The sequence below is a fragment of the Lagopus leucura genome, unplaced genomic scaffold, assembly GCF_019238085.1.
Source record: "Lagopus leucura isolate 7727_CA_CO unplaced genomic scaffold, USGS_WTPT01 Super-Scaffold_100004, whole genome shotgun sequence".
Classification (NCBI taxonomy): Eukaryota; Metazoa; Chordata; class Aves; order Galliformes; family Phasianidae; genus Lagopus; species Lagopus leucura.
Window position 1 is genome coordinate 22,462,376 of NW_024962264.1, and position 23,443 is coordinate 22,485,818.

The window sequence follows — 23,443 nt, forward strand, 5'->3', positions numbered from 1 at the left end:
AATTTGCAACACAGTTGGCAGAATATGCAGTATACAGAGCAGCCATCCGGTTTCCCTCAAAGTTTTCTTCACAGAGGATGAACGTGCTGTTTACTACATCTTCAAAAACGTGTATGAATGTGCACTTTATAACATGTTCCCGTAATCAAGAATGGAAAGAGGGGGAAAGTACAACAAAAGCAGAAAGAACCTACAGCCAATGCCAATTGTTTTCTGTCATTATCTGCAACATTTTAAAACAGGAAAGCACAGGGTTTTTTTTGTCCCTGACAACAGTAATTTTCCACTTTCTAATTCAAGCTGATTTCTTGATCTGAGCAATGTTAGCTCTGAAAGTTATAGCTACTTAACCATATATTTTATATAAAACAAGACCCAAATCAATGTCACGTAAGCGTTTCAAGAACTCCATAAAATTACACATTGCAGTTAAACATTACACAATATTTTAAGTCAATTATTAAGGAGTATTTTTCACAAGAATATGTCAAATACTTTTCACAAGAATATTTTAATAGAAAATTTAGTGTAGGAAATGGGTAAATATTTCTTGTATCCTGATTATATTCTTCCTCCTTCATCTTCCTCTGACTATTTGGTGGTTCCATGAAGAGTTTTAATCAATCTTCCTACAGTTTTAAGTAGGATGATAGCAAGCCTAATAAAATTAATGTAAAAGATTTATGGAACAATCAGCCCAAAACCAGTGAAACAAGCCTGAAAGGACTCCAGGAGATACAGATCATTTCTTCCGTTGATCAGTGAAATGAGAAGCGTAGAAATGTTCTCAGCTGTGAAACAAAACTCTCCTAAGCGGAATTCATGGGTTACTGAGGAATGTAAGGGGCATGAAACAAAGCTTGGAAAGCATTGCAAAACCACCAAATGGAGAGCTGAGAAACCAAGAACTGTAAACAACTTCTTTTTGCATGATTTGCTGAGAGTACCACAGTATGCCAGCTTCCAGACAAAGGAATGAGAGAAAGATGGATCTTAGTAAGGACAGAAGAACAGGCAGAGGTCATCAGCTCAGAAGGCCCTGTTAAATTGTATGCTGCAATTATACAATGAATAGTTGACAATTCTTCTACAGAAATTCAGCTGGAGTCAGTTTCAAACATACTTGGTTTTCTGCTTTCTTAGTCTTTACCAATGATAGGGAAGCAGCATCAAACTGCATGCACGTTTATTTCTGGGAATATCAAGACCTTGTAATGTACTTCAGTCTTCTGAATAATTAAACTTATTCTCATGGAAATAACCTAGATTTTTAGTCTTCAGTAAGGCATAGCATAGTAAGTTCAGAGAAAGGATGGGGGAAGGAATAACATTTCTATAATTTGAAAAATATCGCTGCAGTCAATAAATTACACTTTTGTTCTTCCCTAGTGGTTTTTTCACACCTTGAAAAATTAGCTTAAAACTGCCAAGTTTAAAAATGTGCTTGTTTACCTGAGTTGAAAGCTTGGACAGAGTTTCTGTTACTGTCAGCAGAAGCGACTTTCAGATGAAAGGTGAACTCTGACCTTGTCATATAATCTCTGCTGAAATCAGTGAAATGTGCATTTACTACCAAGTGAAGAAATCAGTTCAGGCATAGCATCCTTATCAGATATTGGAAATAAAATAAGTGCATCAAGTCTTAAATGCCTACCCTATTTTTATCTCTCTCTTATGCTGTCCTTGATACTTCTGAAGCTAAACCCAGCTGAGATCACTGTATCTAAAAATGGCTGTTTCTCTTTAAAAGCTTAGTGTCCCTTTACAGATCCTTTCCTCCACATATGGAGTAGAGGACATATATTTCCACTGTTGCTGAAGCAATAGAAAATACAATGGAAGAAGGATGAATATAGGCTATGTGTAATTTAGCAAGTACATGGCACAAGCATTAAATCTGTACAGTGAATTATTTGCTGCAGAGGATGAGCAATCTAAGTTATATATATATGAAAGTGTTACTCCTGACTAGTTCCAGTTTGATCCTGTGAACTAACTGGCCATTAGGAGTTAGAGCTCATTAGCTGTGCTCTTTCACCACAACATCGCTTACCAATTCAGTCATCAGGAAATAATTGAGTAAGAGCACTCCAAAAATACTGGCAAGCCAAAGCACAATTGTAAAGACTGTCCTCACCTAATACAAAACGCTAATGTGAACACACCTATAAATTACCTAAAATATTCTTGTTTAAGATTCTCCAGACTAATCATATGCTACTCCTGAAGTCACCATAGCAGCACATGATACTTAGAGGATTTGAGGGCAATGAAAAAGCAGTGGGAAGATCTACTAGTGTCAGGGCCAGCAGAGATGGAATGAGGAAGGCTAAGGTCCAGTTGGAATTAAATCTGGTAAAGAAAATCATGGACAACAAGAAAGACTTCTGTAAATATGTCAGCAGTAAAAGGAGGACTACGGGAAACATGGGTCTGCTACTGAATAAGGTAGATGTCCTGGTAACAGGAAACAGTGAGAAGGCAGAGATACTGAATGCCTTCTTTGCTTCAGTCTACAAATACTGCTCTTTGGGAATCTCAGACCCTAGAGGTAGGAGGGAGAGTCTGGGGAACTGAAGGCTTCCCCTTGGTTGAGATGGATCTGATCAGAGAATGCCTACTTAAAAATCAACGCACACAATCCCATGAGCCCCATTAGGATGCAACTGTGTGTGCTGCAGGAGATGGCAGAAGTGATTGCCAAATTGATCTCTGTCATCTTTGAAAGGTCTTGGTGAATGGAAGAGGAGACTGAAGACTGGAGAATAGCTAATGTCACTCCAGTTTTCAGAAAGTGCAAGAGGGAAGATCTGGGAAACTACATGCCAGTTAGCCTCACCTCCGTCCTGGTAAGGTGATGGAATAACTTGTTCTGGATTCTATCTCCAAGCAATTAGAAGTGAAGAAGGCTATCAGGAGAAGTCAGCATGGATTGACGAAAGGCAAATCATGCTCAACCAACCTGGTAATTTTCTGTGAAGTCATCACTGGCTGAGTAGATGGGGGGAGAACAGTGGATGTTGCACACTTTGACTTCAGCATGGCGTTTGACAATGTTTCCCCACAACATTCCTCTAATGAAGCTTAGAAACTGTGGGATGGATAAGTGGACAGTGAAGTGGATTGAGAACTGACTGACTGGCATAGCTCAGAGAGTTGTCATCAGTGGTGCAGAGTCTGGTTGGAGGCCTATAACAAGGGTGTTCCCCAGGGGTTGATGCTGGGAGTGGTCCTATTCCACCCTACTGATACACCTCATTTACGCTTTTTCTGGGTGGTTGATTACATTCCGGCTTGGGATGACAAACAAATTTGTTGTAAGCTGTCAGGAAAAAATCAGTCTTTCACAGTTACTGGATAAAGTTACAATCAAAAATATAAAAATAAAATTGAAAGCTTAATCATAATGAAAAGTACAATTCTTATTAAAATGCCAAGGTGGCTCTTACATGTTATTGATCTTCACCTGTTAACAGTATAAAGTAAAAAAAAATATTCTATTTTTATGTTGATGAAGGAACAAAGGAAAAAAAATATTCTATTTTTTATTGATGACCTGGATGAGGGCATCGAGTGCACCCTCAGTAAATTCGCAGATGACACCAAATTGGCTGGAAGTGTGGATCTGCCTGGGGGTAGCGAGGCCCTACAGAGGGATCTGGACAGGCTGGAGAGCTGGGCTGGAGCCAATGGGATGAGTTTCAACAAGGCCAAATGCCGGGTCCTGCACTTCGGCCACAACAACCCCAGGCGACGCTACAGGCTTGGGGCGGTGTGGCTGGAGGACTGCGTAGAGGAAATGGACCTGGGGGTATTGATTGATGCTTGGCTGAACATGAGCCGACAGTGTGCCCAGGTGGCCAAGAAGGCCAATGGCATCCTGGCTTGCATCAGAAACAGTGTTGCAAGCAGGAGCAGAGAGGTGATTGTTCCCCTATATTCAGCACTAGTGAGGCCGCACCTCGAGTACTGTGTCCAGTTTTGGGCCCCTCACTGCAAGAAAGATATTGAGGCCCTGGAACGTGTTCAAAGGAGGGCAACAAAGCTGGTGAGGGGTCTGGAGCACAGGCCATATGAGGAGAGGCTGAAGGAGCTGGGAATGTTCAGCCTGGAGAAGAGGAGGCTCAGGGGAGACCTTATTGCTCTCTATAACTTCCTGAAGGGAGGTTGTAGTGAGCTGGGGGTCGGCCTCTTCTCTCATGTCATTAGTGATAGGACCAGGGGGAATGGTTTCAAGCTACGGCAGGGGAGATTCAGGCTGGACATGAGGAAGTATTACTTTTCAGAAAGGGTGGTCAGGCACTGGAATGGACTGCCCAGGGAGGTGGTGGAATCACCGACCCTGGGGGTGTTCAAGGAAAGACTGGATGTTGTGTTGAGGGACATGGTTTAGTAGGAGCTATTGGGAATAGGTGAACGGTTGGACTGGGTGATCTTTTAGGTCTTTTCCAACCTTAGTGATTCTATGATTCTATGATTCTATGAATGTTTCTTCATCATGAATAGCTAAAGTTACTCCCAGGGAAACCAACATATGCTCTTAAGATGTACATATACAGTGTCATCTTCAGGTATTCCATACTTGGTGTATGGGAATTGCTGAGTCATGACCTGAACCAGTGATTGAGCACTTGGTGAAGGAACACAGCCAGCCCTAAGAGCACAGGTAAAAGCAGTTCACCTGTGCAACCAGAAGAAGTGAAACCAGGTTCTTCCCCTCCCTAAAGCTGACCTGAGATAAAGGTAGGGTTTCTAGCTGGAGTTCCATCCTTTTGGAATACTTAGTGACTGTTAATTCTTGGGACAGGTAAGCAAAATTTTTTTTTTCTTTAACTGAATTATGATTATCACTCTTTTTGATTGTTTTAGAATTGGTTATCTGCCATTGTCTTTCCCAACATTTTGACTGAACAAGGTCTGATCAATCTGCACTTTCACATGTGCTTATCATGATGCAGAACTGTTTGCACTGGTTGTTAGGAGCATCTTGTGCAGCAGTCACCTCCTACACAATTCTGGGATTCCCTGGTCACTTCTGAAGGAGAAGCAGAGAATAGGATAACAGAAGTTTAAAATTCTGCTCTGGAGCAGATGAAGTAGGGACTTTAATCAGACACTTCCATATTCTAAAATAGTGATGCAACTTTAGGAATGGAATGATCAAAGTTCAAACCCAATGGAAACCAAGTTTACTTTCTCCTAAAAAAATAATCATCCAACTGAATCTTCAGAAATCTCAGTATTATCATATTGCAGATCAAAACAAATCCAGAATGTTCAAATTACATGACAAAGTGAGGTGGATAAAAGGGCTGTTGTTTTCCTTTGTTTGCTTTTGTGTGATTATTTCTAACTAAGCAAATAAGGTAGGATAGAAGATTATTTATAAAAAGTAGTTTGCATTATCTGTGGCTCCCAGCATGTTTCTAGCCTCTGTCTTCCCTTATAAGAAGCCCATTCTTTTCTCTTTGTCTCTTCCTCCCCATCCTTACCCATTTATTCAATGTTGAAAAGGTTGAGATATTCAGTTAGAAAGAGAAATCTTCATTGAGCAGTCACCTCAGCCAGCCCATCCATTAATGTCCACTGGACCAGAACAGCAGCTAGCAGAGTTCAGAAGAGCCCTAACACAGCTGTGAAGCTGCTGTATTTTAGGCAGGAAAGAACCCTACCAGGCACAGCATCTGTTTTCTATTAAAGCTATACAGAGATGCTTCCTTTGGGATGAATGAAGTACATTCAGATCTTAAAGTTCCCAGCTGTTCACCACAAAAGAGCTGAACATTTTAAGATATTCATCTTTGACAGAAATCATCATGGTCCACCAGAAATCCTACAAGACTTTTCTATTCAAACTTTTTTATTTTTCTCCCAGCTGGAACCTGCTATTCCAGCAGTTTTTGCTGCACCTACCACATCTCAGTGTGCTGAGAGGCTCGCTAATGCCACAGTACTGTTGTAAGAGGAAGGGCAAAACAACTGATCTGTACAGGTCGTGTTTTTCTAAGGAAGGGAGTAATTTGAATACAGTGAATGAAGAATAAGAGAGGAAAGGCACGTGTGTGGGGCTGGTAAGCTGCTGCCCAAGGAGGAAAGTCAAACATCTGCATTTTGGAAGAGTGCTTGCTTAGAGAGAAGTAGGAAACTGCTTCTGTGGGGCAGGAGAAGTTTAGAGGGAGACAATGCAAATGGCCTACAGGACCCAAAGCCTATTACCACTTTCTGTCATCCTTAAAAATATAACTCTTTTTCCTCGGTAATCATACAATTCTGCTAATACATTCAAATACCTTCGCCATAATGATTTCTGCCACACTCTGTCTCTTTAAGTACGATACTCAAGAACACTGTGTTAGATCATCCTGGGTGATATCCCCCAGCAAGTGAGCTGTGTCAAAGGGGAATCCTGTATACAACATGCTGCTGCTAAATATAATGAATTCAGTCGAAAGAATGCTCTTTGCCTTTCTCCTCCAGTTATTCACACTGTATCTCCTGAGTGTAAATAGAAGCAAGATTTCTCCCCAGGAAGGAAGATCTGCAACTTACTGAGGATTAAGAAAACAGTGTCCTAAATCCAGTACCTTCAGCAGTGGGATTATTATTATGTTTTTTTTTTAAACAAGAGGGATGAAAAAACTAGAAGTCTTAAAAACACTCAGTTGCCTCTAGACCACATATAAAATACTGCATCCAGCTTTGAGATTCCCAAGTACCGTAAAGGCATAATTTTTAATAGTTTTGGACTGGTTTTTGTAGGAAATGCCTAGCAGTAAAGTGGTTAATCACAAATTGTTTAGCTGTCATCCTTGGAGGTTTCAAGATCTGACTATATAAAGCTCAAAGCAACCTGATCTAACCTTGCAGATGTTGCTTTCAGAAGACTGACTATAGAGCTCCTGAGATCCCTTCCAAAGGGAATTGCCCTTCTGAGTAGTCTCATAGGATTAAGATGGACAGCATTTGAAAATCAGATTTCATGGAAGACTTCACAAATAGTTCTACAAGATGGTAAACATGTATACATATTTAGTTTTATAATTCTGACTTTTTTTTTTTTTTTTTTTCTTGTTTAATTTTTTTAAAGAAAAACAGTACTGTTGTCTTTGGAATAAATAGTTCAGCATCAGTGGAGCAGAAGATGGGTTCATGACAAAGTGATTGAACATCTTTCCAAATTTCTTGTTCTGTGCACTGAGTCTGGCAGGGACATGTTAATAGGTAAATATACACGGCTGGGATTGTGATGCAGATGCTAGTTAATGTGATACTAAGACTAATCATCAACATATGTCAGAATTGACTTCCAAACTATTATTGAAGAATCTGAAATACTGTTATTTTGGAACTTGGAATGTTTCAACCTGGAATAATTCTTTCTTGGTTAGGATTTCTCAGGAGTGAAACTGTAATCACCATTTTTTTCCTACAGTCCAGGTAATAACTTTGTAGACAAAAATTCAAACCAAGATAAATGAGGGGAAAAATACATGCAAGTATATAGATGCTCTCTTCAGTTTCAAAGAAAAATTTAGATAGCCAGCTTATTTTTCAGAATTGATTGAGTTGATTCTCACAATAAAATCTGCCAAGAAAATCATAGATTTTACTGCAAGAAAACTGTATAAACTCATAGACAAATTTTCAATTAATGAATTACGTAAATACTTGCAAAATTAATAAGTGGTATTAGAAGATGAAAATACAGAATTCTACTAATTAGAATTAGTACCAGATACATTAGAAATACAGGTAAAACAATTTAATGCTAAGCTGAACAAAATGTGGAAATTATAAATATATGAAATAGTAGTACATACATTTCTTCTGCAGAAGAGAAGGAACTGGGACAGCAATCTTCATATGTTGGAAATGATGAGAAAATCAAATGTAGATGGGCAGGTATGAAAATGAAGTCTTATTAAAGCAGACGTAGCATGTCATCAAACAAGCACGTGAGGCCTCTGCCATATGACACCCATAAGACTGTGCTAAGAACATGCTTTTTCATTTCAGTTTTAATGTAACAGAAGGTAAATGGAAGCACGCAGAGAGCAGCTGTTGTAAGAGAACAAGTACCTTTTTATAAAGAAAAAACATGAATATAGTAAAAAAAGTGAAGCACACAAGGCAACTTTTATCTCTGTTTACTTGGAGAGGGAATGTCACATGAGATGAAATAAAAGGGAGGACTTGTATCTCAAAAGCTTTCAGCTGGTAAAACTTGTTGACTGGAAAAATATCCTACAATCTTCAAGTTACTTAGGAAAGATGAAATGAACGGAGACATAAAAAATAAAGTGTACACCAGGGATAACTAAATAGAAAGATTAGGCTTTTGTGGTTGAAAACTGGATACAACCAGGCTGTTTGGACTCCCTCACTTCCACAAAAATACGTTTATCTGTTGAGTAACTGAGAAAATAACTTCCAGTCATGCTTTAGGTTCATATACCCCAAATCCAACCGAAGTGGTTACAAGTGTTGGCATTTAAAGCATCCTAAGTAGAGATTCAAACAAAACTGAACAGCCTAGAAAAATAAGTGTGGGAAGGTCACCCTTGTGGTAGCTTGTCTGGCAGCTCATTCATCTAGATCGGACTCTGTATAGCTACCCAATTTCTCTCAAAAAAAAAGTGCCTAATTATATGAAAAGGTGGGATTTTTTTTGCAAAGCTGATACTTATACAGTTCTAATTTTCTTGTTGGCAAGTGAAGAGACTTCCAAGCAAATAGTGTAGAACACGTCTACTTGCTGTTTTCTCTGATAACACGATTAACTTGTCTGAGTAGCATCTTAGTGTCCTTATTATGTCTTATTTGAGACAATCGATGATTTTTGCAAAAAAAAACCAACAACTGAAATAGATTTCAGAGGATGGCATTTTGTCACTAAACATCATGCCATAATATTTCTTCTAAGCATGTGCTAACTTTTTAAAGGATTGTTTTTCACTTTGCACTCTAACAGTAATGAAGATTTCTTTCCCCTGTGTATACAGTTTCTTATCTGAACATATTTTTTTAATTTGGACAGGAACAGTACATGCTACTATTAATCATTTGATTTCATTTATCTAAGTTTTCACACCTGAAAAAAATCATTGAAAGACAGTTATTATTCATCATTTGGAAAGTTTATTAAAGTAATATTTCTAAATATTTTAAAATTAAAATTTCATTTATTACACTGTTAATTTGCATCCATGTTTTACTACTTCCTGTATAGTATAATGCATTAGTTTAGTATTAGAAAGATTTTATTACTATATTATGCATCATCTTTTTACCTATCAGGTGTGAAGAATCTGTTTTTCTTCTCTTCGAAGAAGTCTTTCACTGTAACTCAGAAAGTGCATTTAGCTCTGACAGGTCCATGCAAAGCAGGTGGTCTTCTGCTCTCTGCTGCCTTGATGGCGTAGCTCCTGAATGACAATACAAGACAGTACATTAGCTTCTATTTTTTACCGACTGACAAAATTTTGTGGGATGATGGCCAGACCCAATGGTCAGAATCACAGATATAAAAAACAAACAAGCAATCTGTGGACTTACTAGGCATAAGTTATAGTTATGTACAATACTAGAAAAAAATATAAAAAATTACTTCCAGTGAAGTGTACTCCTGGGTGGATTCAATGAATGCAGATTGCAATAACTTCTTTCAAATAACTTTCAAAAACAAATCTTCATTTGTTTTGAGTTAAATTTTATTCATTTATCCACTCCAGGAAAAGAATGCTAGCATAATGAATTCAACCTTACATTTTCTGTGAAGGTAAGGCGCCTCATGAAATTATTTCAGATCCCTAAATTTCAGTGTAGTATTTCCTGTTTAAAACTACCAGGACAGAGAAAGCATTACTACAAAAGCCAGTCAGAAAAGGGACAATCCTTTGAGAGGACACAGTACAACCAGGAAGGAAGGCTAGCAACATTAGCAGCTATGCAAATCCCAGACCTACACCTTGACAATGAGAGGTGCACAAAGTCAATAAACGAGAATAGAAAGATACCAGTGTATATAAAAATAATAATTCTCTCCCCCTTGTAGATTCACATACAGATTTTTACAAAATACTCTAATCTTGGAATTAATCCCCCTACTTCCAGATACATTAGCATCATAAAGAACCTAAAGTAGAAGCTGGTCCAACTTGGGAGTGTTGTAACTATGACTGCTGAGTACATCTGAAGAGAGATTTACAAATCTAAGATGTATAAGCACACATAAATTCAGCAGTTGTACTTCAGCTCTTGGTAGCTTTTAAAAACATGCTTGATGGCTATTTTGGCAAATGATAGGAAAAAGAAAAAACATACTAATAAAGCTACCAGATAAAGGATCTATGTGCATTTTCTAGAGTGAAGCTTAATTCTCTCAGCTTTGTTTGGGAGCATTGCAGGAAATTCTTCAGATCTGGTATTTAAAAAAAGAAAAAAGAAAGAAAGAAAAACCAACTTGAATATAGAAAATATTCTATAAGTAGTATTTTCTGTCTTCTCATTTGTTGTGATACATAAGCATAGTTTATATAGCCAAGGAGAGCCACAAAGGGAAGAAGTGATTTATCAGAATAAAAATAATCCTTCACATAGAAAGCCATCGATAGGGACTTCCTAGAGTTCTTCACAGACAAGAATGTTTTGTGCTTTTCTTGTTGTTATTCTCTTTAAATCAATAATGTTCAGCAATGGATTAGCATTCTTGTGAGAGTTTTTCTACATTCATGTTTGTTCAGTTGGGAAACTATGTGAAAAAATTATGACAGTTATTTCTAAAAGTGCACCTCTGAGAAGTCACACATATCAGAATTTCCACTACCTGATCAATAATCTTTCTTTTGATTTTAAACATTAATACAAGTATTACCTGTACATACGCTAGTCCTGCACATGTCTTATTTCCCCTTCTTTTTTGTATAGCAGATGAAAAAGATACAGACATGTAAGTAGAAAATCATATTGCACCAGGCAGTGATCTTAAGGATGGTGTAAAATAACTCTTATTTGAAATAATTAAGAAATTACTTTTTAGAGAAGAGAATTTAATAATAATAATGACACACACCCAGGAAAAATTTAAAAAGGCATTTACTCTTCAGGTCATTCTGGTCTATTTCTCTTCTGAATGACCACTGTTTCTATTTTATATATTTAGACAAATGACCTGCGTCACAATAGTTTTGTTTCATGAAGCGTATCATCAGAGATCTTCCCTTGAAACACAAGGGGAGCAAGATCTTGTCTGTGCTTAAGAGGTATAATAATTGGGCCTGCAGAGAACTTGGGAGGAGCATAATCTAGTTGCTAGACTCTGCTAGGGTTTAAGCAATGCTAGAACTACTTTCTGTATATACAGAAATTTAAAAATGCAACAAGATGACATCTATTTAACTCTCATGTTCTGAGCTTTTTAATAGCGACTTAAATGCCTGAAACAAACTTTAAGGATGACTAAATTACATAAATCATACTAGTTTAAGCTTTCTGTCTCATTCTTTGCCAATGAAATTTAGATTAAGTCAGTCAAACTCTGAACAGAAACTCTGAATAAATACTTTTAAGAATATGGCCTATACAGTAGAGATGGTACATATAGAGTGCTAATTCTCCAAAGAATATGTTGCTATCCTCTTCACTGTCTCACCCGTTTCAGTGGTGTGGCTGAGTCAGACCATTTTTAAGTGGAAAGATTTACTTCATGCATTCTTGTATCAACACAGATACAATCTAAAAACAATTTAAAATCATTTATGAGGAAAAGGATTTGCATACACTAAATGCAGTTTGTACTCATCTTTTTGCAAAACTGTAAAATAACTTTTTTGAGCTAATACTTGTTTAATTCCATGCACAGACCATTCAAACCACATCTTCCCTCTGCATGATCATAGTGGGAGAGGTATTTGTTTTTGTGGTGTAAGGAAAGGAAGCAGCAGATATAATTGACTTTGACAAGTTTTTGGGTCACCCAAGAAAAGTATTGGTCACAGTCCAGTAACAACAACGTAATAGCTTACTCCTTTAAGGATCAGGGCTCATCAAATACTCCATGGGAGGCAATCTCCAAGTAGAGATGCTTCCCTCTTGGCTACCAGCCTTAGATGAGGTTAGGGACGGGTAGACCCTGTGTCCATTCCTTCCAATCACGCAGGTAAATTGCTTGCACCTGTGCTCCCAGGGATGGGAGCATCTGTGCCTCTTCATCAGGTGTTCAGTCACTGGTGCAGGTCATGACATAACAGTTCCCATACATATGATAAACCAATGGGTATAAAGAGCTGAAAACAGCATTGCCAGGCTGTGCACAAATTGCACTGTGCTATAAACGTTCTATAGACTTCCCCAAAAGGAAGTTACACTGTTTGGAAATGATACCTGTCAGAATTAATGTGTATCATCATTATCTTTTCTAAGTAGTCTCTGCAGATTTAGTAGGGACAATGATGTATTTCCTCTGTCACTGTTCCTTCTCCATTTACAGAGTGGTTTTGACAGAATTACAAGAAAGGTCAAACTGCATCCCCAAATGGAGAGCAAGGAGTTTTCATTATCTCTTTTCATCTCTGTAGTGAAGAAAATTTAGGATGAAAATATTTTTCTCCTTGATGATGGTACAAGAAAAAATAGCATTGGAAAAGATATGAGCAGCAGTATGTGAGGAAAGGTAATTATTCTGGGACCTATCTCATTCTCACAGGCTGGATAATTTTATTTTGATTCTTATAATATTTTATTTCATCTTTTGCACCTGATGAATTCACCAGAGAAAAGAAGCCAGCTCAGCAAATCAACACACTAACGTCTCATTCCCTTGTATTCAAAGGTGTTACTGGGAGAAGTGAATTTTCAGTCTTAGAAATGTCTGAAGTTCATCTGCTAAGGCTCTCTTTTAAGTCTTCATAATTCAGTTTTAAAATGCTACATCAAAAATGTTATTGATTTATTATTTTATAGGATAGTGCAGCTGAAGAAAAAAGGCTCTCTTTAATAAAGTAAAAGCTAAACTTACTTAGGTTCACTAAACAAACAAACAAAATGACATAAAGGAAAGACTACTGATCAAATTTACTAGGGGAGAAAACAGACCTTGGAATGGCATTATGTTAATGACTCAAATGATCCAGATTATGAAAATAGTTTTATGAGACTCAAGGCAAATTGGTAAAATATGAGGTCACACTTCTCATGTACTATCTAACAGTCCTTTGCAAAGAATTACTCTGATATTAATAAACTAATTTCAGAATAAAATATTCTAAAACATTACTTATGCTTTCTTGTACTGAAATATCAGTATCAGAAGTTAATTTTCTGAGAATTCGCAAACCATGTGCAAAGAAAACGTTTAGGATGGCTGTGAAAGAGAGTACATTCTAATGATCAGTTCTTATCTGGGCTCTGAAGAAAGCTTATGTACTCTACCCTTTGCACTGTTTAAAACTAGCCTGATAAAGCAACAGCGAATGTTCCATAAGAAGCCAACATGCAGTTTCACATGAGATCTAATGCAGCTTCCTCATCAAGTGAGCTCTTTCTTGTGTCTGTTATTAACAAATACTAAACACTTCGCTTGCAGAGCTCAATGGTGTCAGAAAAAAATGAAAAATAAAAAAAATATTTAAACAAGATACTGTCATCAATCATTATGCAAAGCAAATAAGAGCAATTTACTTATTTTTCATAAAAGAAAAATTACAATGAAAATGAAGGAGACAACAAAGGTAGTTAACACTGTTTATTAAAAGCAGGCACTACAACAGAGACTTGAGCTTGACAGTGACACAACTTTATTTTACTACTATCTTTATTTTAATAGTATCTTTTAGAAATGTTTTAATATCACTATTTCAGATTCTAGTCTCTACTGTCACCATTTGTTGAACTCTGCTGTCATGTATTTCAACTCACATTAGTCCAGTGATAATTCTTGGGTTCACTGAAACCATAGCTTAGATCAAATAAAAATTTGAAACCATCATTAGCTACAGTCAATGGGAGTCAGACTGGAAAAACAGCCAGAGTGGTTCCTACTGCTCCCACTCTGGCCCTGCCACTTGCAAGTTCCCCACATGAGAGACATGAGTTCAAACAAAGAGCTTTCTAAGAAGCATTACCAAAAATATGTATATTTTTGGCAGCAGCTTTCAAAAGCTTTGTTGAGTCAACCTGAAATAGCAGCAGACACCAGAGGAATTAGAAGTTCTCTGTTAATGCAGTGCCTAGGAATATGTTCAGTGCTTTCACTGGCAATCCCAGGAAAGAGAGTTTTGCACAGTGGTATAGTAGCTGTCAGGTTTTGGCGAAAAAAAAAGACACCAGAGATACACTACAGGCGGAGCCGCTTTTTGTGAATAGGACAACATGCCTCCTACCGTAGAGAACAGCAGCTTCATATTGCTATTTTGTTTTCCCGTCAGCTCCCTAAGAGTGTAGCACTTTACAGCTTTGAGTCTAAAATGATTTCAGCCCTGTCTCAGCATACCCTCCTGTAGCATCCTTTAATGTAGGAGATGAAATATCAGCTTTACAGGAGAGAAATGCTACATGCAGTCCCATTTTATGAAATCTTGTCTATTTAATCAAAGCAAAGATCATGACTGAGAGCTTTATAAAATGTTAGCATGTTTCATTTTTACAGTTTTTATGAAATACACATTTATTTTAATGGCCAAATCTTTCAGTTACTTTCATATGCTGTGTTAGGTATGCAAGTTTGCATTAATCTCATTGACAATCCTTTCATCTCTCTCTCTAGAGACTATACAGAACTGCCTGTGAAGGAATAATAGTCGTAACTGTTAGGAAGTTTTATTCTTTGTTACTTTTGCAGGATGACTTTAGTAAGGAAATGCTTTGTACTCATGTTAAATTAAGGTTATTTTTTTTGTTTGTTTGACTTTCACTTCAGCAACTATTTAGTGCTGTAATCCTTATAAAAAATATTTCAAACACATACACTGATCTTTAAATTCATAATATCTCTAAATATGAATGTCAGCTGCCAATGTTTCAGTCATGAGCAACAGATGAAGTAGATTTCAATTCATAATTATTCCTCAGGCAAGCAAAAGACAGTAAATTTAATTTATGAAGCATCACCTGCAATAAAGTCAAATATTTATGTCCACTGTTTTGTTTACCTGAGTTTTATAGAAGGATGTTATATGACAGATGCAATGGTTCAAATAACCTTTGTTTTTTCAGTTCCATAAAAACTCATTTTGATTTTACAGATATAAATTTTACAAAATTCTGATGAATCCGTGGGACAACAATCTTCTCAGGTCATTCTGCTTGTAATTACAACTAATTAAAATGTGCCAAAGAAAATATAGAAATTTATCACTGCTCATTAAGACTGTAAAGACTGTGTTAATTAGATGTCAGACTTAGTAATTCACATAAATGTTTGCTGCCAGTCTAAATTTAGGGAAAAAATAAATGTGTTTATAGACACTTCTGCAAGAAAGGAAGTACTGTTGAATTAAAAGGGTTAAAGCTTTTTATAGTACAAGTCTCATTCCTTAGCCATGTTTTATGTACCTTGTTAATAGTGTGTACGATTTCCTGTTGATACCTTTTTCTCAAACTCAAAATTCCCTTTGATGAAAAGATGATGCTAATGCCTTACCATAGTTTTTGTATTTTCAAGTGTTACTTATATGCATTAATTTGCCAGAGTTAATTAAAAATAAATATTTACTAACAGTTACCACAATATTGTTTTATCAGCCCCATCAATCAGGAATAATTTCCTTTATGTTCCCCAAAAGTTATGGCTATATCCTCCATTGCTTCAACTGTCTTCTCACAGAGCATCTTATAGAGGTCAAACAATTTTAGTAGCAGGTACTGTATTAACTTGAAAGCAAGACGTCAACTCAAGACACAAGTGACCTGGGCCAGAACAACTACCTAGCAGATCAGTGAAGACACAAGATCAAAACATGATTTCTACTGATTACAGATTCAGAAAGCAATATCTCACAGTGAAATCATCAGGTGATAATAAGGCAACATAAGATGACTTATTTGATGTTGGGTTTTTTCGTTTGTTTTTTGCTTGGTTGAGTTTTTAACAACCCCACAAAGAATAGTATTCTTTCTTTACTAATTTACTCTCATCTTTTTCTGCCTTGTTTACACAAATCTGTGATCCATAGCTAAATCTGTGGTGTGACAGTGATAGGTGTTTTTTTCAGTTGATTGTATCTGGCTAGTTGTGAGAAACAGAGCACCCACAGATGCCAGCTGCTGTTTTATCTCACATTGAGATAATTGGATAAATTTGGAGTAGACAGTGAAAATTAGGTTCTATCACAACAGTGACAAAATCATATCAGTAGTCAGTCAGACAGTTCTTATTGTCTGTCATGGTCTCAACATTTCTAAACCAAAGGACAGTTCATACTGAACCTCATTAACATTGCTAAGCTGTGAACATCAATGAAAGTAGCCCGGGGTTTAATGATCATCACTCAGAGCTCATGAGAGTTGGCGAAAGCATTAGCCAGACATACCTTCCAGCACTTGACTGTGTAGACACTAATGAAAATACAGGTGAGTTCTCATGGAGTTTGCCCTCAAATAACATTTCCATTATTGAAAAAGAAAAAAAAAAAGAAAAAAAAAGAAATGAAAAAGAAAGAATGAAAAAGAATGAGGAAGGATAACAGTAAGATTCTTTCTAATGCTTTCCTTTATACCTTGAGAACAAATATATTTTTACCCATATAAATTGCGCTAAATAACGTATGATAAAATATAAAAGCTATCCATTGACAACTCGTCTTCTACCAACTGATGCTACAGTCCTGCAGGTACAATAACCACAGAAAGTGCGAGAAACTTTTAAGAAGTTACTACAATAATATCAATAATACATGCCATCTTGGTCAACAGGAACACTGGGAAACAAAAGGATGCCTCATGAGAGCAGAATTCAATGCCCTTATTTGTGCATGCGTTTTACTCAGAAAAAGTAGAATAAAATAACTAAAAACAAAACATTCATCAACCCCTCGGGAATCAAAGACAAAAATTGTAAATCCCTATTTGCTCTGAGCTTATACAGGCAGAACAAAGAAACTGGCTGACTGAAACATGGATACTTTGGAGGGAGGAAGAAGGCAGCAGGACATTCCAGCATAAAGAAAAAGTGGGCAATGCAGACGTTAAACAGAAGAGATAAAAATTACAAGGGAACACCACTTCTGCACATAAAAACATAACCTGTACCTTGTGAAGGAAAATATTTATTTATTTTCTTGCACAGAAGTAAGAAGTTCCAGCCAATCCTCTGGACAATAATCTGCTCCTACCGCCCAGGATGGGAGGGAAGCACTAAGAAACTATGAGATGAAAACAAAAAATAAATATGACTAAAACCCAGCTATAGTCCCGGAGAAGGTGTGCGGATGTTATTTCAACCCTTAAAACTTTTGATGTTATTATATTTGTTCTATTTCTTTAAAACTGAGCTAATAAATCATTCGCGGTGGGTTTTTTAGCACTATGAGTATGCTCCTCTTTTCTGCTTATTAACAACAGATTTTCATTATCTCTTGAGGATACTTTAAATTTATAAAGTGATTTTTCATTATTCTGTTCCCAAGTTGAAAGATTTAAGTTAAGATTTAAGCTATTTTCGGTTAATACTTGTTTTTACTCTATTCTTTCACTAATGCAAGATGGTACACAGCGTTAGGGAAAAAAAAAAAAAAAAAGTAAAATTAAAAAATCTACACTACACTACAGTGCTCTGTAATCTGCTGGAATGAAGCATATATGTTAACTGTCCAGTTACAATGTGCAGCGTCTGAAGCATGGACTCAGATGTGAATGATCCAAATAGTTTATTACAAGTTCTCACATCACTTACATACCTTCACAAGTTTTCTTTTTCTAGCTTTCCCATCCACCCTTACATGTCAATAGAGCGTTCTACAAAACACTCTTCAACCGTTCACACAGGTGCTTATCCCATCAGAGCCGTGAGAGGTTCCTTCTTCTTCTAGAGGTGTCCTTGGTTCTCATGCTGTTTATCTTTCTCAACAGCTTCTGCTCTGAACAGTTTTTCTTGTATTCCCACAACAATGCAGTCATGAACCTTCTCCTTAAACATCTCTTCTAGAAGATTCTTCACTACAAAGAGGTTAAGCTTCACCTCCTGCAATAGTGACACTTGTACTTAAGGCTACAGTCAAATACCTAATTCTACTTTGCTCTACAGATTAGAAAGCCCCTGTAAGAAAAGGTGAAAGCTACAGATATTTACTAAAGGTTAAGAAGCAGAAAAAGGTGGGTTTTTTGTTTGTTTTGTTTGTTTAAAGCACAGGATATCTTCTTTGATTCCATGTCACACAGCCTTACACCTTTGCTGAAACTCTCTGCCTTTGTTGCAGTGTTACTGCCCTATTTCCCCTTCTGTCTTTCAATTCATAAATCTGTAAATAGTTTTCCTCTTTCACCTAAAATAGATAAACATTGGCCAAGTTTTATGTAGTCTGTTGCTTTTTATTTACCAAAATCAAAGGTTAATAAATATTTATACTTTATTTTTCTTTTTTCTTTTTTTTTTTTTTTTTTTTCTTTTTAGCCTTCTGCAGTACGATCTCATTTTGTAAATGAATCTTGGAGTGTAAATATTTAACAAATATTCCAAATGAATAAAACATCCATGGAAAATATTGATTCTATTTCATAAGGAAAATAGGTCACATTTATTATTATTATGTTTTTATTAATGAACAGTTTTCACATATGGTTTCCACTTCTCTACTAATATCTCAAAATAATGATGCTTTTAATATTTCAAGTGATACGATTTCTTCCCTTTACCCATCTGTTTGGACATCAAAAATACTTTCAGCAAAACAGTAGCAGTAAATGGTATATAGTGAAACCAAATAATAAATTATGCAGTTGTAAAATTTCTCAAAATATGCATTTTTCATAAAATTATGGCTTCTGATCAGGTTTTTATTTAAGTATTTAAGTATTATTATAAGTATTTTTTTAAGTATTTTCACAATTAAATGGGCTGATTTTTTTTTGTTACTGTATCACAAAGTACTTTCCTTTGACTACTTTTTTCCTCTGACAGTTCAGAACGTATTATTGAGAGCACTTTACAAGAGTTATGTAACATGATTAATAATTATTCAACTACCTCAAGCTCACGGTTCAAAAATATCCTTTGAAAAATCTTACCTAGCCAAGCATACACGTATTACAAAATAAAATCTAAGAACTTCTCATTCTTTCAAAACCTATTAAAGTTGAGGGGGGAAAAAATGGTAGTTAAAATAAAACCTAAAATGAGTAACACTATTATGCCTTCTCTCCCAGTCACTGTTTCTCTAAGTGTTCACATTAAGAAAACATTACCATTAAAATTTAGTATGACAACTGTAACAATAAACATTTAGACTTGCAAAAAACATTGTTTCATTGCAATAGCTATTCATTACTGGCACAGTGAAAAAATAATGACATCCTTAGAAGTAATAGGAAACATGCCTTTCTGAAAAAAAAAAGCTTTATTTTACACATTTGATGCCATAATCTACTTTTCAACAAATTCTTTATTAAATCAAACCCTGGACTAAGTTGGATCATGCTGTGTTTTTTGCAGGACATTTACCAATTTCACTGATTTACTACAATGAAACCTTGAATAGTGCAATTACAGGGTCTTTATGTGGTGAATTTGGACAAGCCACACTAAGTGATTTTCTAATCATACAATTGGAACATAATAATTGCTGGTGAGAATAGTGGACCTCCTCTGTAAGGATTGCATTGTAAGCTTGTAGCAAAAAAGATATTCTCTGATTCATTGATGTGTCTGTATTACAATGTAAACTCTTGTATCTACAAGTACTGTTCTCAGAGAAGGGTAGAAAACCTACAAAAATGGCACCTTCATATTATGTATTATCCCTCTAGTAGGGAGGTGCAACCTATTTTGCATGACTCATTTGAAGTCATATTTTGCATATACACATCCTTAAAGAAACCTGAGGGTTTGAGGAGGTTGAAAGGTAGAACTCTGCTAAAAAATACAGAGACCAGAAAAAGAACTTTCTCCATAGCTTTGGTGAGTCTAAGGAGTTTACATTTTGGATGAAAATTTTATTTAACACAGACGTAAATCCACTGGGGCATATTTGCATCGTGCATTTATTCTTCAAGTGGAACCTTGAGAATTCTTTGTTGTAAAAATAAGTAACACAGTGGTATTTAAAATTATTCCCAGAAAGGTAATGGTTCACTTTAAACCTTACATTAAGGTTCTAGCTATTTTCCATTGCTCCTCATTGCAAAAGATCCAATTTAACTATGGACGTACAGCCAAAATTGTACCTCTAGGGGTCGTTATTCACACTGATGTGCTCAATACTGCTAACAAAGAAGTGTCACACCTAAATAATATATAAATTCTTTAGTTTTCTCCATTGATCAATTTATCTTGATTTCTGAATGGATCATCTTCTCTACAAAACCAAAAATCACCACCCCAACTCTTTTATGAATTAAGAAGTGAGGTCTATTTGCATCAGTAGCAATTAAGCTTAACCTTGATTAAATATTATTATTCCTGGAATAGACACTGCTGACAACTATCCTTATAGGATACTGGGAAGAAAACACAACTTTGTTAAACAGAAAAATCTGTAGAATGAAATTGCTTACTACTGCTTTCTAACAGGTATACACTTATCAGGACAGGTGGGCAACAATCCTGCCAAAATCTAATTTGTGCTTTCACTAAGAAAATGAAAAATTTTCATTACTTGTAACATTAGTCTGAAGATACAGGTCTCACCATGCCAAACAGATGACTAAGCAGCCATCATTTATCTTAATTAAAGTTCATCTTAATCAAGGTACTCTCTCTGCGATGCAGTCCTACTTAAAACTAAAATTCTTAGAATAGATGCATTGCTCCCAGAGGAAACATCCATCAAGAATGAACAAGAATGAATGTATAACTGCAACTTAGTCCTGCTAAAAAGATAAAGAAACAAACGAAAATAAAGCATCAGTTAATGAGAGAAAGTAAAGCTAGCCTCCTATCTGTTGCTTAAATTTTGCGAAGACCAATTACAGTACATTGCAAAGGCACTTTTGTCCTTGGTAATATGCATAACCGTATTTTCTTCAAAATGAAATGCTTTTCTTAAATATGCATTTTAATTTTTTATTGAATTGTTGCTGAAGCCTTAAATTAATTTAAATAAATAAATAAATAAATAAATAATAATAATAAAGGTCATAGTTTGATTCATCCTAAAGATTTTGGTAAAACTAAAATTTGTATACATTTATTTAATTAAAATTTCTTCTAATTCCCCATAGACCAAATCTCTATTCTTCTGAATTCCTGTAGACTCTCTGGAGTAAAAATATCTCCAAATAAAATGGAATGGAGAGTATTCTTGAAATCACATTCCACTTTTTTAGAGAGCAGTCTCTATCATCGGCTCCATTTTGAATCCATAAATTATCTGTCTCTATAACTTCATCACTTATGAAAACTGTATGGAGAAAAGAGTTTTTTGATACTCAGTCCTTTTTCAGAAGGATGAAGACAGCTTGCTTTGCTCAAGAAAAGTTTCAGAATGTCAGCTGCATATTCATAGAACTGTAGAATCATAGAAACACCAACGCTGAAAAGAACTTCCAAGATCATCCTGTCCAACTGTCCACCTAGCACCAGTATTTCTCCACTAAACCATATCCCTTAGTACCACATCTGCACATTTCTTGAGCATCTCCAGGGATGGTGATTCTACCACATCCCTGGTCAGCCTGTTCCAGTGCCTGTTCACTTTTTCATCCTAGTACCCAACCTGAACCTCTCCCGGCAAAACTTGAGGCCATTCCCTCTAGTTCTATAATTAAATATTTAAGCTGGAACAAGCAAAGAAAAAATATTTTGTATTCTCACTATTAAATGATATTTTTGCCTTCAAACCAATCAGTACCCTGTTCAGTGAACTGAATAACTCAGCTCATGGAAAAAGCCCTTCCTGGCTCTTCCTGACCATATGAGTAACCATTAAAGCAAATACATTCAAGTCAGTATATGGATGCAATGACTGCAGCATGAATACTGAACAGTGCTCCATTGCACTGTTCCTTTAATTAATTTTTTTTTTCTAACTTGTGAAAAATGGAGAAAGGATGTCAGAGAAGCATTTGTTTCTAGGAACAGCAGCAGCAGCTGGTAATTCACCAATAAGGACTTCACCATAGAACCTAGCTGATTCCCAGAGTTAATAATAAAATGAAAAGGAAACTAGATCCATTTTCACAAAAGTTAAAACTAGAAGAAAAAGAAAAGAAGATAATCAGTTCAGAGATGTATCTGTAGGCAGTGGATGTCAATGGAAAGATGACAATCCAAAAGTGGCTGCATTTCCAATTGAATGTTTCGATGCTTTCTAGTGGTTTCAAATTTTCCATTAGTTAAGAACGGGAAACCAACCATAAAGCTATTACAAAAATGTGAGCAGCATCAAGCTCACCATAATCATTTAGGTATATGTTCAAAGTGATTTAAAAAATGGGTCTTACTGACTATAAATAATAAAGGAAGACAATTGCGTTTGAGGAATACTAACAAAAAGGGCTAATGGGAGCTCTGTAATTATGGCAAAAATAAAAAAGAAAAAAGAAAAAAGAAATAAAGCAGAAATACAGATTACTGGTGCATATATCACTGCCTTGGCAAAACATTTAAAATTTCTCAAGAAAAGGATCTTCCTTTCAGAAATGGTGTACTGTGCCTAAGCAAGATGTAGGGAAAAAAAATGCTTTGGTACCACAACTGCTACTGAAAATACAAAGTGTGGAAGTGAAAGCAAGCCTACAGTTGAATGAGATAGACAGTATAAAAAATAGATCAAAATGAACCTGTCCATCTACAGCTGTTGGAATAACGAGGGTAAGCTTGTTCCAAACATAGTCCACTGTATCTTTCTGCCAATAACAGAGTGCAGAGCCCTCTGCTTTCTTTGTGATTTGTGCTGTATTCCTGGCCTTGGACCTCCAAAAGGAAAGAAAGTCTTATCACACATCAGCTCATATTTTCTTTTTCCTTCCAAATGTGTCTCTTTGAACGATGCACGTATCTGGAATTACATTTGGTGGTCTCACTGTTTATTCAGATATAGAATTTCCAGAAAGCAGCTAACAGAAGCAAGTTACTGAGAAATCTGTCACAAATCACAGTAATGATTACTTCAGCAATTACAAGAAGTACGAGTAATAATTATTTCCCACTATTGCCAGCAAATATAAAGTCAACTTGCTATTAATTTCAGAGCAACAAAGGATGGGTTCAAAGACCATTGTTTTATTTTTAAGGAAATTTTTAAGGAAAAAACTGGGGATTTTTTGATGGTTTTTTTTTTTTTTTTTTTTTTTT

The 23,443-nt window shown here is 36.0% G+C and overlaps 1 long non-coding RNA gene across 4 annotated transcripts in view; it reads left to right on the plus strand.

Moving 5' to 3' along the window:
* Positions 1-23,443, plus strand: part of LOC122179511 — a 105,433-nt gene that overhangs the window by 77,464 nt on the left and 4,526 nt on the right. For 3 of the 4 annotated variants that reach the window (XR_006178711.1, XR_006178709.1, XR_006178710.1), the window contains exon 3: positions 18,239-18,306. The exons of the other annotated variant lie outside the window; for it this stretch is intronic. This is a non-coding gene — a long non-coding RNA (uncharacterized LOC122179511). The remainder of the gene's footprint in view (positions 1-18,238; positions 18,307-23,443) is intronic. 4 annotated transcript variants of the gene reach the window in all.